The sequence below is a fragment of the Aythya ferina genome (genome assembly GCF_964211825.1).
Source record: "Aythya ferina genome assembly, chromosome: 1".
Classification (NCBI taxonomy): domain Eukaryota; kingdom Metazoa; phylum Chordata; class Aves; order Anseriformes; family Anatidae; genus Aythya; species Aythya ferina.
The window spans coordinates 201412445-201427382 of NC_140296.1; the positions used below are offsets into that span (position 1 = coordinate 201412445).

Sequence of the window (14938 nt, forward strand, 5' to 3'; positions counted from 1 at the left end):
CTGAGAAGGGAAAGCTAACCTGGAGCACTGGTGGGGGCACAGTGATGTGCCCCCACAGTTATGTGCCTCCCATCCTCCTAGTGCCAAAAGAAACACAAGCTGCCCTCGGTATTCAGCAGCTTCCACTGAATGCGAAACATGTTTAAAGAAGAACAAATGTGTGTTATTTGATTAAATTTACTCTACAGATTGCATGTTGCCAGGACTGACACTAGACATGACTATCTGACCTACGGAGCTACAGTACAGAGAGCGTCGCAAGACCTCTCTAAGGCAACTGAAGAACAAAGACAAGGAATCTGAGTGTGGCAGAAGAGAAGACGTAAAATTGCTACTAATTGGCATAAGGAAAGAAAAATGGCTTGTAGTTCCTTTTATATATAAAAAAATATGTTTGTTCAGTAAGTGAATGTGAGTCATTTGGGCCTGTAAAATGTAGAACCCTCTTTTCCTAACTGGTTTGAACTCTCCAAACCTACATCCACCTATACTAGCTCCAGCAGAGACAGCGATACCTAGGGAAGAAGATCAGCACGCAAGCTGAATGAATACAGGTTATGATGAGAAAATTCAAGAACAGCTCTCTCTGTAGCCCATTCAGTAGAGCACGTCTCCCTCTTAGTTGAAGGTCTTCAACTATATTGAATGTTCCTGTGTCAGAAGACAGCCACCCACATTTCTGAAGTAGTTCAAAGACCAAAGAAATCTCCCTCTAAGACTTCCTGAAGGCCTGAGGAGACAAAGTTGTGATTCATCAGACAAGAAAGACTGAACAGTTTTGAGACTGCTTTCTGGATTCAAACGGGGAAAGAAATCTTCAGTAGGGTGGTGGAGACTCTTTGCTGAACAAGTGTAACACTGGGTGGTGTTGCAAGCAGAGAAAGAAAATACATTACCTTTAGCCTGCTAGAGGTAATAAATGAAGATGTAAAAAAAAAAAAAAAAAAAAAGGATTATTCAAAATGAAAAGTTATATAGTCACTTTCTAGTTTTTGAGCGTCAGGAGTTGACAGAAGGGTGTGAGGTGACATGGCACAGAAGCACACCATGCACAAAAATTGGGCAGAAACACGGAACCTTGAACCTCCACAGAAAATTGTCATAAAATAACATCAAAGGTGGATTACTTTCACTACTTAGCACACCATCGCCCTTTCATCTGTCCAGGTCTTGATACTATTATATAGGAAGACAACTTCTGTCATAATGCCAAGACCAAAGTGGGTTTAACTTCAGCAAAGAAAGTTCCTTCAGTTTCTCTACTGGAAACGGCCTCTGCCAATGTTGAAGATAGCTCTGAGAATTCAGGAGCATTAAGGAGGCTAATGTACTTGAGCTTTGTTCTAATTACTTTTCTTAATAAGTTTTGCTGGACCACTAAGAATAGAAGCTGTCCTGGGAACTCCAGCACTCAATCACTGTGGTGTTCCTGGGCAGAGCTTGCTGCAATCAGGCAGCAGAACTTGGAGGCAGAATTATCACCTTGGGCACCAAGTGCCCAAAGCACATGGTTCTAATTGCCCTTATTGTCACCTGGCTATGATGTGAAGTCGCCTAGAGTCCCTTCCACAGAAGGGTAGATGGCCATAAACAGGTGTGTATTGAGACTGGTATTATTTTGTTCATATGATTTTTAAAATAGCATTAAAAAAATAAAAAAGGGAACCTAAAAAGGCTATGCAGAGCATCCAAATTATCACTTTCCTTAGGATAAGAAAAACCAGCCAGAACCAAAGGATAGCAGTGGGAACACACTAATTTCAGTCCAGACTGTTTGTGCTACTGGCAATAAATTCATTGATCTACACGCACGCACTCATTACTTGCTTATGGATGTATAGGCATTCAGGATCATCCCTTACTTATTTATTAGCATTCATGTGATCATTAAAGATCTCTACCCGCACTCCTCAATATGGTAAATCACAGAGCCAATAACTGTATGTGACTTTCTAGTCAAAAGCAGCCTGTGGTCATCTGCACTGAGACAAGTCCTACTTTTAGAGAGGATTCAAATGCCCAATTTGTTGGGGGGGGGGAACACGACCCAAAACCACTCAAACTAAAACTCATTAGAGGAAAAAGAATGTGTGGGTGTTATTAGCAGGCAACTGATATATGATGCTTCTAGGAATTGCTGCTCCAAAAAGCATATTCAGGATTTTGTCCTTAAAGTTTTTGTCCAAGCTTCCAGTGCCTGCTTTACATAATTAGGAAATCAAGGCTATCTATCTCCTTTCCACCACGTTATAACTCCAGTTTCTTCAGCTATTGAAATGCAAAATGGTAACATTTTGATATGGGGAAGAGGTACATTAGGTTACTTGTGCAGAGATTAAGTTGCAACGCTAAAAATCCTGTGTGTGCAGGAGAAAAACATAAAAAACTGTATTTTCAGTACCATTTTTCTCCTCCTGAAAACTATAGCTCTTCCACAGCATGGTTTGGTAGAAAGTTTCAACACCTATGTTGACTTATTTAATAAACCTCACCACCAATCATGAATAAAGTTTCAAATCCATGAAAACAGTATTATAAACAAGCAATTAACAGACTCCGACTTTTATTTATCTCAATTACTAATTTTATTTTGATTCATTTCAACTGCATGCTACTGGAAGTAACAGCAGTAGCTTGAACATGGAAAGGTCAGAATTTTTAGTGAAGAAATGCTCTAACACAGGCTAACGGTGCTGGTTTCCTGTATTTGAAAGCTACAGTACTGGGCCATATAGTTTGATTTTTATAGGCCTTATAATGAGGGTGGAGAGGATATACATTCCATTCTTCAGCTGCATTTTTGTTCCACAAAGACTGCAATTTTCAGTCTCTTGAAAATGTAATTATAGATAATGTTTGCATCAGTGGCAAGAACACAATGAGCACATGGGGCATGAAAACTCCACTCAAATCACATCCTCTTAGGTTACGAAGCTTGTCTTCTGCCAAGAGTAGAGGCATTTCAACAACCTAATGTTCAGTATGAAAAGGATTGTTTTATACTAGCCCATACATACACTCTGCTTTTACTTTTTTCCATTATTCTACTCTTTGGATAGGGAATCTACATAAACCAGAACAAAGATTAATTGGAGTTGCTCTGAAAATCTGATGCCTATAAAAAATTTAAAATTCTTTAAGTAAGAACATAGAGGTATATCAACACACCTTGTCCCAATGATCATGCATTTTGCAGTTGCAAAACTGAATCAAGATCAAATCAGAAAGATAGCAAGTGAAAAGTTAGCCATGTTGCAACAGGGGGAGTCGCTTTGAGATAAACAAGGTTTGGGTTAGAAGTGGGATTGAAGACTGCTTCATAGCCAATACAACCAGCTATTTGATGGATTTCAGAAAGAAAAATCAAGCAAATTACTTTGTGATAAACTATAGATATCTGATATGAAAGACAAAAAAAGAAGAAAAAAAAGGAATCCTTATCGGAAGAGTTCTGCATCATGCAAGTTAACTGCATCTCAGTGTAACACTGACTTGTTCTTCAACATTCAGAGTAACTACTCTTCTGCCTCGTAGTAAATCAGAATCAGCCTGAGGCATAAGTGATCTTGATGCTGCTTTGGTGCTACTTTCAACATATTCATCCCTTAGAGCGCATTGAGCTCCTTGACTAAGACAATTAACCTGCTTTCTAAAGAAAACAAGAGCTTTACACACACACAGAAGATGCAAATTTGCACATCAAAACAAAGAACCCACGCAGTATCCCAAAATCTCAGAGGCACGAGGTAGGAGGGGGCAGGCAGACGCCGAGCTCGATGCTGCAAAGGATTCCTCAGACAGCGTAGGAACAACGGAGGGCGGTCAGCAAGCACAGAACCCCAGCTCAGAGCTCACATTTCTACTGCAAGTCTTTTAATGCCATTAAACTTACCAACATAGTAGATCGAGATGACTTTTAAACTTTTAATGGGAAAAAAAAAAGCATGTGTCGGGGATGAATGCCTTAAAAACCCAAAGGCCAACCAGGAGAACCCCAAATTTTATGACTATCAACCATTACTTTCTCTCCGTTTTCATAAAGGGTTGTGATTCTTAGCAGCAGGAGCCAGCACTTGCACTAACTGGGAGTCCTAGCACACAACTACCAAAAAGTCTTCCAGCAAGCCCGTGGAGAAGCATACACTTGTGTTTCATAAGCAAGAAGGAGAATCAAACTTAAGCTCTTGTCACACTGAATATGTCCAATCAACGTAATTTCTTTGTCTTTGTTTGTACATGGTGCATTTGGATCACACACACAGAGTGCCTTAAAATCAAAGGGAGCCTACCCATCGACTCCAGCAAGCCTTGGCTTCAGTCCTTAGTTTATGCCTAAGAACCAGTCTGTCTGGAATCACACTCTCTGACCTGATTCCACTCATGCTAGCTGTTTTACCACCAGCTTCACTGAAAACAGAGTCAAGATCTTAAAGAAAGGGCCAAAATCTACTAAAGCCCCTTAATAACCTCCTGCTGCATCATCTAACTTCCAGCTGCATGCATTTATTGCACAGAATACCATTCCCTCTAGTGATAAAGGTTTCACAAACACCTCACCATTGGAGCAACTAATAACACAGAAGTCTGTCACGGCTATAATTTGGGAGAATTCCTTAAAACATGATTACACTGAAGCCCTACTGAGTTTAACCAGGTCTTCTTTCAACGCTCCAAATTGCTGGCTGAAACTCTCAGCTTATCATGTGGAATTAACAGATGCCCTTGAGAAAGGCATGTTACGTAGATCCAGTGATTTGCATTGAGTAAGTAGGGCAACTTGTGGTTGTGAGAAAAAACACATGATAATACAGGAGTTGGTTGACAACAGTTGCATGAGACTGCTTTAAAAAAAATGAGCTGGGAGGGCCTGCTAACAAAAGACCACTATAAAAATGCAATAAAACATACTTTGGCTAATGAAGATGTTGCTTTGACAACGTATATATCCATACTCCCAGAAGACCTGGAAAATCATACTCAGGGTTGATAATTCCAGCATGCTGGGTCAGGGAGCACTGCCCAAAAAGGAAGGCCATACTTCCAGGGAGTTTCAAGACATGAGCCACTAGCTGGAAACTAAGAATATAAAATCATTACGCAGTTCTGATATAAATTATAAGTGATTCTTGAAGTTCAATAGGTTCGTCCTACCTCTCTTATCAAAGAAGAAGGAAAATAAAGTACTTGCTTTGCAGATTTTTATAGGAACTTCTTCCACCAGAGCAGCTGGGGAGGAAGCACAGAGGTGTTTGTTTGAATATTTAATGGGTGGTGATAACAGGGTGACCCACTGGTCACAGTAACCTTTTAGTGGTGGCTACGTGGAGATAGCAGAGCAGGGTGGTTCTTACCTTGAAAGGCAGAAAAAAGGGGAAGGAAGGCTTCATGCAGGCATGCGATGTGGAGCAGAGGATGCTGAAGGCTCCCAGCATTTTAAACAGATATCAGCAGGGCAAATTGCAAGTGTCAAGGACAGAAAAAAACATGACATGAGGTGGTAAGAGGCTGCAAAAGAGTTTTAGCTATGTTGATGGATTTTTTAAAGTGCTAGATGCTAAGCTTCTTCACTGATTAAAAAAAAAAAAAAAAAAAGTTTTTCAGTTAGATCTACGAGGGTTTTCATTATTTACAGCATATTATAGGATTGGATAAAAGGGCTTTGTTTGCTGGTTCTTGGCAATGTGATTATTTGCTGTTAAGTATTTACAGATTTTTTTTTTTTTTTTTGCCCAAAGAGTTTTGGGGAAGGAGAGGGGAGTTGATTTATTTCCTTCTAAGTTTCCATGAAGCCTTCCAGGTTCACATTCAAAAATTATCAGCACCAATTTTGCATTTTCTGGGATTTGAGGCTTTGCTGGGCTTAAAAATAAAATCTCTATTCCTGTTAAGACAAATGATGCTCCACTTTCTAAAAATAACATTAATTTTAAATAATGATTTTCTCTGCTAAGTTACCCTGAGTTTGTTTGCATCTTTTATGAAAATCTGCCTAAAAACATATATTTCTCTCTTCATTTGCTACCTGGGGGCCTGGCATCTCTCAGCTCCAAATTCACCCTGTACCTATGCCTTCAAATCTGACAGGAAAATCAGAGACCTGACAGACCAAAGTCAGCTGCAGTACTCTCTGTTTCCTTTACCCACTCGCATAGAAACCAACAGCTTGGGGATGCTGAGACCTTCAAATCCTTCGAAGGCCAGTGAGAGAAAAAAGTCTAAGTATCCCCTGATGCGGAGGTGAGGATGGGGGGAGCAAAGAGGCACAGAAACAGCCAAAAAGTCTCCAGCTCCTGCAGAGCTTCCAGGTACCAATACGGGCATCTTTGCAAGCTGAAAATTGTTCCTTTCTGAATCCCTGCATGTATCTCTCACTACGAGTAGCCTGCTGTTCCTGAACAACGATGCACAGGCAACAGTGATGCTGAAGGACCTCTTCCCAAATCCAATAAACTGTACACATAAGGGAAAAAGAAGTGACCTAAAGGAGCCTGGAATAACACTTTGAAAATACAGATAGCAGTCAGTGCTGCTGAAGGCTGCTCAGGCCAAACTAAACCAGATTTCTGGCTGGAAAACAGTTCTCACTCCTGCATGAATTACTGCATGTTTGCTCCAAAGGAAGGGTTTGCAGAGCAAGTGGAAGAGTTGTTTCTGTCTCACGTCACTGTGATACCCAAGAACCCTAAATCAATGTCTATACGTCTCTGGTAACAGCCATTGCAGAAAAAAAGCTCAGAAAGACACAGAATCTGCCCCAAAGACTTTATGCTCTCCAATAGAAGAGTAAGGCATACAAAGCTTCATTCCACTCCAGTAAAGCACTGCAGGAACAGTACAGACATGAGCATGGTAAGAAGAAGATATTAAAAGGCCGAGGACTTTTCTACACTGCCTTGTCTTGATGATAAATAAATGTGGTCTAGGATGTGAGATACTAAGCTACACTTAAGCAGTAATGAAATCGGGCAAAGACAATTGTTTTAAAAGTCAGTAATACATTGTTGGACTTCCTTCTGCTATATCTAAGCCTAGCTACGAAGCTGCTGCATTTGGTCTTTTTTTCACAGGCAGCAAAGCAACTTAAAAGGAAAAGTTGTATTCTGTCTTCTGCAGCCAAATGATAGAGATGTATGTCAGGGAAAATTGAGAGCCCCTCAGGCGCCGATATGAATCCTCCTCTCTGGCAAGGGGGAAAAGGCTCGTCAAGAACAAAAGAAACCCCCCACACCCGACCTGAGAGGTGTGAGCATCCCTCAAAAGAATTAAAATTGACTGCCTTCCAACACGATAGCAACTCGCTGGGCTAGCAAGGTAGGATAGTATCTAAAAAAGTTGGTTGCCTCTTGTTTCTGTGTTGAAGCTCAGTCTGACGTGAGCAATGGGAAAAAAAGACTGCAAAAAAACAAACACATTTATACTATCACAATTCATGGTTCAGAGCTGGCCATGCTGGCACTGGAAGCAAAGCAGAGCATTATGCATTCCTCATTTAAGCCAAGCTCCTGTAAAGCCATTGGAAGTTTGGCTTGAACATGGACTGCAGGCTATCGTCTGCAATAAAATATCAGATAATGTTGCTTTATGTGTCCAAAGACGTTCTTCTCTTTCTAAGAACTGCTTCACTTGCTCATGTACATTTACATGTCCTGCAAAATTAACAACTAATTTTATTTCTTCCTCTTCCCCCTGGTTGCCTCCCACTCAGTACACATCTCCAGAAAGAGCTGGCAACCCTAAACCTGCCAGGGAAGGCACAGCCAGTGCTCATGTTGCAATCCTAAAATTTCCCTGCTTGAAGGAAGAAGTTGCATTACGCAAGTCAATTTAGGACAAGGGGAACGATGTTTGCATTATTCCCCCTAGAGAGATCATCTAGATTTGTGGCTATCCCTTAATTAGGCATTTAGGTTTTGCAGTAAAAATCTTTGAAATAGGCTCCAATCAGGACACTGTCAAGAATCAGTTTTAAAGACTAAATTATCCAAGAGAACTATGGATTTTCACAACAAAACTCAAAGTAATAGTCACTATAATCTCCTGAACTTTATCCTTCTTTTTTTTTTTTTTTTTTGGACAGCAGAAGGTAAAAGTAGTTTGGATAAGGTAGCTGAAGTATGAAAAAAAGGTTTCTAAGCAAGATTTGGGAAGAAAAAATTTAAACTGAATTTTAAAAAATTTGGAAGTTCCTTTACTGGTTAATGAAATTATCAGCTTTTCTGCATGTTTATAAAGAAACTGCAGAAAAAATGACATTTTTTTACCCCAAAAAGATATGGTGAGGCAATCAAGTTTACTAAAAAGCATGGAGAAATCACATAAACATGCAGCCATCAACTTGGAATTGTTTTGTATGAATAACAGTTACCAAATAGGCTTTTCTTTAAGACATAGCCACTGGGCATGCAGCATGTTTGACAACGTTTCAGACTCCTAGTGCTTGTTCTACAATCCATCTGTGGTAAAATATTAAAAAAATAAATAAAAATAAAAGCATTTATTGATAAAGGGCATAGCCAGATGTCTCTCTCGCTAACAATGAACTGCAGACAAAAGCTGACAGATCCAGGCAACTGAATGAGCCAGAAAAAAAAAAATAAATTAAAGAGAAGAACAGAATAGATTACTTGATTTTGTAGATTTTCAAATACAGTTATCCTCTGCCAGAAGTTAATAACTTTCAATTACCTGGGCCTGTTTCAGGCAAATGAAGTGCACTTATCGTACACCAGGCCACCCAGTGCCACTGGACCGAGTGCCAGCAAGGTCTCCAGTCAATGACACAACAAGTGGTGGGTCAAGCAAGCTGCAGATTTTAGATTTTATTTTTTATTTTCCATTTTTTGCATCTCTGAGTGAATCAGTGGCGCAAAGCCATGGAGAAACAAGAAATGGGAAAAGCGAGTGTGTATCAAACAAGGCGACAGCGTCACGCCTCTGGATTAAGAGGATGAAGGATCTTCATTATTTTTCAGGGTTATGAAACAAAAGATAGCTCTTGTCAGCTGTGACTTGCGATCAGTCTGGAACTGCTTCAAAGGACATCGATGTGGTAACAGAGCATAATAAAAGCCTGATATAGCATAGTACAGAAAGGCTCATGGTTACTTCGGCAGGAACCGCTTCTCCTCCTACCAGGGAGGTAACCAACTACACACACAGGCTAGAGAGGTAGTTATAACCTATATATCCACCCCAGTGTTTCCAGACCATTACATTTGAATGGCAAGAAACTGAAAAAACTGTTGATTAGTGCTGCACTGAACTACTAACACTGCTGGGAGATGGTCAGAGTTAGGCTGTTCCACGAGAACTGTATTTGCTTTAGCATGACAGCTGAGAAAGGAAAAAATAAGTCATCTGATTTTTTTTATTTAATACATTTTCACAAAAGATCAGTCAGCGCATTTCTGAAACAACTGTGACTGTAAACTTTAAAACCCCAGAGTAAGATCCACAGAGCAATTCAAGAAATGAACAGGAACGTGAAACCAATAAAACTAAACGCTTAGGCCACTGTTCCTCTTCGGGCAAACTGAAGTGGCTCAACTTGTGCAGCACAACGTGAATTCCCTGCATACCTCTTCACAGATGGAGCATCCCAGGTGGCAGTGTGGAGAAGGATGAGCTGGGAACAGCTGGACAGGACGACTGCCTCCTCCCAGGGTGAGGAATCCTGCAGGGCTGGTGTGTGTCTCTCGATGGTCCTGAGTCACAATCCCTTCCCCTGGGGCGGCACAAGGTGGTGCCCCTTTAGCAAACAATGGGTGAGGTCACAACACGATGCTCAGGAGGCCAGGGTTCCTCCTGCTCATCTTGCACCAAGGCTTTTGAAGCATCACCTTTGAACTTGGCTGCAAGCACTGGCACCGCTTTACGGGCAAGGGGAGCCAAACGAGAGAAGCTGTCCCATAGCAGGGACTAGACCCGAGATACTCAGTCTTCACCTGCATTATACAACATGAGAAAATAGAGCCATTCTCTTCAATATAAGTTTTTTTTTTTTGTTTGTTTTGTTTTTTTTTTTTTAATTTGTGTAATTCCAAAGGAAAAAAAAAATCACCAAACAGGCGCTATTGGTACAGTAGGCAACTCCTTTGTGAATTGGCTCATTTAGGCATTCATTTAAATACAGTAATTAAGATTTAACACAAAACAGAAGCTGCTTTCAGATGTCATTTTGAAGGCCAGATGATCTTCTCTTTATTAATATTATAATTTTAAACTATTGTCAGCTGATTTTTCAAGGATCAAGCTGTGAGCAAAGAGAATACACTGCTGAAGTGTGTCCTATTTATGTAATACAATCTCAATGAAAATGAGGAATTGATTATAAATCTGTGATACAGAGGATGGATAAACTGCGCAACTAAATCTCAAGGTGCTTTATCTGGACGAGAAAAGAGAATTTATCGCTTCAGCATCTGCCATTCACCTATAATATTTAACGCCATATGGAAGAACACAACACCGTTTAAGGCAACATATTTCTGAAAACCTTTACGAGAAAGCCAGCAGCTTACTGCAAATGAAAAATGAAATCCTGGAGGGAACACAAGTGCTTCTATTCCTTTACATAGGAATGCAGAATGCAGGAATGCGGGGGAAAGCAATTAAAGTATGATGATTCTAAAGGGGAATAATTATTTCACAATTACTTGAGAACATTACATTTATTGCTCTAATTAGTTTTTATTTTCCAAATAGGCATTCTAGTTCTTGCATTTTTCTTGCACCTACGAAGGCTTTTTTCCTGTTTTCCCACCTCTTTGCTAAGGAAAGCTCAGGCTCACTCTATCTGTGCATTTTGTATATTGTGACTTTAGCCTCTGGTTAACCTTGCCCTGCCACCAGTTTGTTTTAATCAAGGGAAGCCATGTCAGAAGATGCAATATACTTTGCAATTATATGAACACCCGAGAAATAATCCACTACAGGAAACACGGTTTGTGGAAATGTAAAGAAAAAAAAAATCACCTCCTTGCTTTACAAGGAAGGCTTTTTTTATACTAAAGTTATAAGACAGTGACTTTTCTCTAGGGGGCTGCATCTTGCAAAATATCCTCCTTATATTCCAGGAGTTTTTAAAAACTACAAAAATGTTGTACACCTTTCCCCTATATTAGTTGGGTGAAATATTTTTATATTAATATATGAATTAATTATGAAATTTGAATAGTCCAAATGCTCATAAGATATCAAACATCCTAAAATGCCAATGAAATATTTAGACTTGTCAAAGTTTTTAAAGCAATCATAACTGATGATTAATTTGGATGATGAATACGTGTGGGGGAGGCTTAAAAAACTTGTGAGATCACATCATAGGAAGTGGAAGATATATTTAAATATTAATGTGCTAAGTTATGGTGGGTTAAACACTCAGTGCGACTCTAGTCAGCTACCAGGAAAGATGATGGGGAGAAGGACCTCTGAAATCAGAATTGTTTAGTTGACAGCTGAAAATCTGTTTTCCCTTCTGAAGTCAACAGTCGAGAAATTTCCTCTTCGTTGGCTTTGCTTTTTCTCGATGGTAACCCCAGGAATCTCCGTGCATTAAGTTAACTAACAAGTCATAATACTTAACATAAAGCTACTGCTGAATCAAAGTTAGGATAAAACGCCAGAACAAGGGTGAGGCTCTGGGCTCAGAAAACAGCTGATAGCTAGATATCCATTTTCACTTAGCAAATCAGGGTTTGACATTCTACATACAAAGAAACGGATAGCTGATAAATTATTTTTGACAGTATGTTGAGCTTTCCCTGCGGTGAAGTTAAAAAAAAAAAAAGAAAAAAAGTTAATTTTATTACCTCCACTTCATGCTGTAAAGGCTCTATTTTGCAGGGTTACTGGGGGAAAGGAAAGGTTTGTTTGTTTGTTTTAAGTGCAAGAATGACCCGTGAACGGTGACATCCCTTCTTTATTAAACAATGCATACAAAGAGCACTGCAGATTGATTTTTGCTGCCTTTTTAATCAGTATATTGCACATATATCTGATTTTGACTCATCTTGGAGAAAAGAGAGAGGAATTCAAAGACCAAGGACTTTTCATGCATAATTACCACGGAACCCAAGCAGTTGTATGCGGACTGCTTTAAGCACTCTGACAAACGTACCACAGAACTTATTGACGTTATGCCCATATAGGAACTATTAAAGTAAAATTTGAGTTTGTCTTGGTAGTAAAAGACACTATTTCACATCAACATTAAAGATAATCCCAGGCACTGGAATGTGCATCACAAAACCGAAAACCTTTGGTGGTACTGCAGAAATCAATGCAGGGGGTTACTATGGTGAGTGTTTAATCCTCAAAGCAACCACTTTACAACCATCCCCTTGGCATGTACAGGTAACTCGGTAAAATTACTAAGCAAATTACAATGAGCTCACATTTTGTAACTGTCCTTAGGAATTGCTAACCCTCTCCTACCCTGCCCAAATACACACATATACTTCCATATTTTCTTCATATGTGGTTCTTGCACACAAATAACACACACAAGCTATGAATAACATTAAGCAATTTCTGATCTTTCAACCAGAGCACTAACCAAGTGATCTCTTTGCAAGCATTTGTGATGGATTGAGCATCCAGCTTGCCACCTGCCCTCGAGAGCAAAAGTTTACATTTCATATCCTAGAGCGTCTATTTTCCCATGCCATTCCAGAAATAATTTTTATTGGTAAAATTGCCAGTCGGTTACTAATCAGTTATAGCAACATCAAGCATATTGTTTACTTACACTGAATAACCATGCACAAAGTACCTGATGGTCTGTTTTACTTATATTCATCTAGACAGCAGCAGCAAAGCAAGGCAGTCAGCAATATTTGAGAGCAATTAGCTGTCTACTGGAGCTGATAGTATTTTAACTTTGGCGATTATCTAGCTAGCTGTTAACTTTCAAAATAGGTAGGGAAATTGACATTTCTCATTACATGTTGCTTGTTGGAAGAATGGATGATATTGAAAATAACTCCCTTTACAAACAACTTTGGAATGTACAAACAATGGGAAGCGTAAGTGATACTGCATGGTACCAATTTCCTAAAACATCTGATACGCCACTGGCATTAAAAAAAAAAAATGAAATAAAATACCTAGTTCCGCAAATTTTCACTGTAAAGCAGAAGAGGAGATTTTTACATGCATCTTGCTAATTGCCTCACTCTAAAATAGGAAATTCCTTTCTGCTAAAGGCTGAGCCACACTATACTGAGTGGCTAGACCAGATGGCGAGGTTAAAAGTTTTGTGCATCATCATAACTTGGAGCATGCTCTCGGATGCACTCTCACACCGCAGAACGCTGCTAGTGTCTGGCTGCACGTCTGGGGTGGGCCAGCTAAAGGGTACGGTGTGGACATGCCCCTGACCCCTTATGCGTAATCAAACTGCATTCTCTTCAGCACTGATTAGTCCAGAGAGCTGGGGACCGGCAAATAAATGCACATTGCCACTTGGCTAGAGGGACGAAATCATGTTTTAAACAGTGAATTACACAGTTTTAGAAAGGCGGAGAGGAACGCTTCCACTGAGAGCATTTAGTTTTAAGATTTTTTAGGGATGGATGCGCTGCTGGTTAATAGCAATTTAGCCTTGATATTAATTTGTATGCGTGACACATGATCCCTTGAAATCATACATCTTCACAATTACTTAGATCAGCAGCAAAGCAAAGCTTTGTTAATGCAAGGAAACAGCATTTCCAGAACATCACAACACGACCACTGAAGATGCAGGAGGTGAAGTTTTTTTTCCCTTCAAGAAATGACAAAGTCCCCCCCCCTAAAAAAAAAAAAAACAAAAAAAAAAAAAACAAAAAAAAACAAACACATAAGAGAAACCAGAATCAAATCCTACAAGGCTATGCATGCGGAAGCAATACCCTCTTAGTTTCATTATTCCACTCCGGTATTTAGAGATCCGCTTCAAAGTTGACATATATCTAGAGAAATTTTTGTTTCTTTGGACACACATTAAGACCTGTGCCTGATGAACACTGACTGCATTTCAAGCTGTGTTAAAATGTATTATGGATGCCTCGCAGAGAAGAGGAGCGCAGAGACAGCGTGCAGGAGCAAGAGTTTGACATGGTACTCCCCCCTCGAGGGGCAAGTTGGAGATAAAGTTATATAAGCTTAAGTGACAACAGGGCATCATCAGATGCAGTTAATAATGCCTCAGAGCTTGGAGATGTTTGTTAGTGGTATCTTTTCTGACTGCCTGGAAGGACAGCAGGTAGAAAAGTCTAATCAGAGCCGAGAAGATGAAGGCAAGGGAAAGCTTAGCTGTGCCAAGTCCCTCCAGAGGGTTGCAAACCCAGCAATCCTAATGTTCAGCTGCAACTTTGCACCCTAGCAGTCAAACCTGCGTTATTTTTAAGCAAAAAGGGGGAGATACAGCACCTTTTCCAACTAAACCTAACTGACCGGTGCCAATAAAAAATGCAGATCTTACGGGAGGGGGGAAACCAGCAGAGAACTCATTGAGATTTTGGGATCACTATACAGAGACAACGGGCAGCATTTACACAAACACTCCGCTGTCCTCCAAGGACTGCAAAAAACAAGGAAGACATCCACACTAAGTAGGTTCCCCCCCTGCCTCTTTTCCCTCTCTGCCACACTTCCCAAACCTCAGCTGCCCGAACAACCAGCCGCTGATGACTGCCTCTGCTCAGAGCACTGCTGGAGCTGAGGGAAGCATCCCACCTGAGCAGAAAGTTTGCTGCCAGCAAGGGAGGTAATAAAAAAGTCAGAATCGTCTCCAATCGGGGCACACAGGACACAAGCTGATGCGTGCCGCTCGCAGGTGAGGGGCTCTGCTGCACGCAGGGTTTTTATTTACACTCGCAACTCAGCCGGAATAGCTCCAGTGCCAGCGCCTCTCGCTTCATTCTCATGCAACCCAAACCACATTTGTCATCCCGAG

The 14938-nt window shown here is 40.3% G+C and overlaps 1 protein-coding gene across 15 annotated transcripts in view; it reads right to left on the reverse strand.

Annotated features, from left to right (window-relative positions):
- CELF2 (CUGBP Elav-like family member 2) overlaps positions 1-14938 on the reverse strand; it is a 560320-nt gene that overhangs the window by 226904 nt on the left and 318478 nt on the right. The window lies entirely within an intron of this gene.